The sequence below is a fragment of the Orbicella faveolata genome, unplaced genomic scaffold (assembly GCF_042242905.1).
Source record: "Orbicella faveolata isolate gen_17 unplaced genomic scaffold, um_ofav_v1 contig_12, whole genome shotgun sequence".
Taxonomy (NCBI): domain Eukaryota; kingdom Metazoa; phylum Cnidaria; class Anthozoa; order Scleractinia; family Merulinidae; genus Orbicella; species Orbicella faveolata.
Window position 1 is genome coordinate 6,442,955 of NW_028301539.1, and position 2,177 is coordinate 6,445,131.

The 2,177-nt window shown below is 37.6% G+C and overlaps 1 long non-coding RNA gene across 1 annotated transcript; it reads left to right on the forward strand.

Annotated features, from left to right (window-relative positions):
- The first annotated feature begins 474 nt into the window (after positions 1-474).
- LOC110046917 (uncharacterized) lies at positions 475-1,680 on the forward strand. Its single transcript, XR_002296439.2, has 2 exons — positions 475-679; positions 1,469-1,680. It is a non-coding gene; the product is annotated as an uncharacterized LOC110046917 (long non-coding RNA).
- The last annotated feature ends 497 nt before the right edge of the window (positions 1,681-2,177 follow it).

Consider the following 2,177-nt stretch of genomic DNA (forward strand, 5'->3'; position numbering starts at 1 on the left):
ATAACGCCTAGTTTAGAAATTGGGCCATTAGTTTTCTTCCTAGACAATTATATACTTCAACCGCTAATGGAGGTCTTTCCACGTTCTACTTAACACTTCATTTCTTCATTACAAAATTTGCTTTTCGATAAAACATATATTTTCTTTTTCGCGTGGATTGTTGGACTTCACTTTTAGCTTCCAATGGATTTGTCTAGAAAGGACCATTTAGACGTAATTACAACTCAACCAGCGATCTCAAGAATCTGAAGAAGAATCCAATTTCGTGAAAAAAAATTAAAGAATAGCATGAACGTGCTGATGAAGTTGTGCAATTTCAAGAGTGTGGTTTGAAGCTGGCTTAAATGGACGACCATGACCTTGGCACAGAAAATAAACTCCTTTAATCCGATGTCTTTTAATCACTAAAATAAAATGTAATTAATCAAAACGATAAATTACGCATGAATAGCTCATTATCAAGTGTAGAAATTTATATAAAAACAGCTTTACACAGGGAAAGCCACAGTGTATCTTGAGACGCGATCAAGAGGACTCACTATTTTGAGCGCGGCATCCACAAAGCTCGATGGCAAAGATTCAAGCAATTGTTGTTTTAGTTGGCATGCTGTTGGTCGCCACGCTTTTGGTTGACAGAACGGCTTGTTTTGTCACAAACACCAAAAGAGAGGAAATTAAGGTAGGGACGACAAGTGAAATTGTAAAGAAAAGTATAAATATAATGCATTGTGAAATTTGCTTATTCGGCATCAGTTAAATCTAATTTTTAGGCAATGATTTCGAGTAAAATAAGACATTATAACAAAAAACGTTTTTAAACCTGTAGTATTTGCACCATGAATGAAGATTTCTTCTCATGTTTCTCTGTACTTCGGTGCACATGCGAATTCATTTCGTATACCGCACCCACCACCGCTTGAAGTGACTGTGGAGTAGCCACTTTATTTAGTCCATCTGAAACTGGCTACGTCAGTAAAAATAACACAAAGCTGCAAATAAGATTGAGTGGAATTTAAACGAAACGACGCTTTTCGCTCTATCTATTAAGAATTCAGTAATCGTAAAACGTAATTTCCCGCCAAACCGTTCATGTCAGTAGAGATACGTTAAGAGCTCAAAGGAATCTCTGGTTGATAAATTGAAGTGTTAGCGTGATGATGGAATACGTTAGGGAGCAATTTTGAGTACGTAAATATATTATCCGGCACTCTGACTTGAACAGGCAAAGTTTTTGTGGCCGAACATTAGCTTGACACCCCAGACAACCACCGCAGTTAATTTGTTTTAGAGTGGCGCCCAACTTTCTCGGGACCAACAGTTGATCGATTAATTGGCTCTTCCCAGAGGGATGTGCGAGAGGGGGATTTCAGACATATTATAGCTTCATGAAGTGCCCTCGTTTCAACTCCGTACGTGTCAAATTTTCTACTGAATGTGGCCATATAGTTATGTATTTGATGTTTCCTAGATGGTGCGAATGACGAGAAAGATCTGTAAAGTAGCAAGATCCTTAGACTGTGGGAAGGGAGGCCTGCAGAAGAGAGAACTCGGAGATCTTGAGGAGAGCACCATAGAATGAACATGCCTGGTTAAAAAGAGTAAATTAGATTGTAACAAGTGGCGATTGATAAATGCATAAGTCGACAGATAAAAGTAAATTAAAATATGTAAAATGAACAAGTGCCTCGCAATACAAATATATATAAATATTAACTCGAACTTGAGTTATTCGTGGCAACATTGCCAGTGAATATATCTCACCTATGTGAATCTTACATATGCTGGGTCTGTCACCTTATTTTACCGTACCAATAAATCAAGAGAGCGCGCAGGTTTTTCGATGATTAAGGGAAGAATTCATATAACTTCATGATTTCATTGCGGGCACATTTGGAGCCCTCATTTTAGTCCAAGGGGAAGCGAGGGGCACTTGAATAAGAACAACTTTAAATTTTCATTACTCGGCAAGGAAACTGTTGAATCCCGATCAGTGATGAACAAATACCCACAAGTCACAATAATGATAACTCACCACATATATCAGTGGGGAAGGGAAATAAAGACAGCGGAATTTGCTGATTCATTGCTCTAATGGTGGTCAGCAAGATCATTACTTTTTTTTTTTTTCAATGTTAAATAACTCATAAATCCCCTTGTTTATTACATAAAAGTAAAGC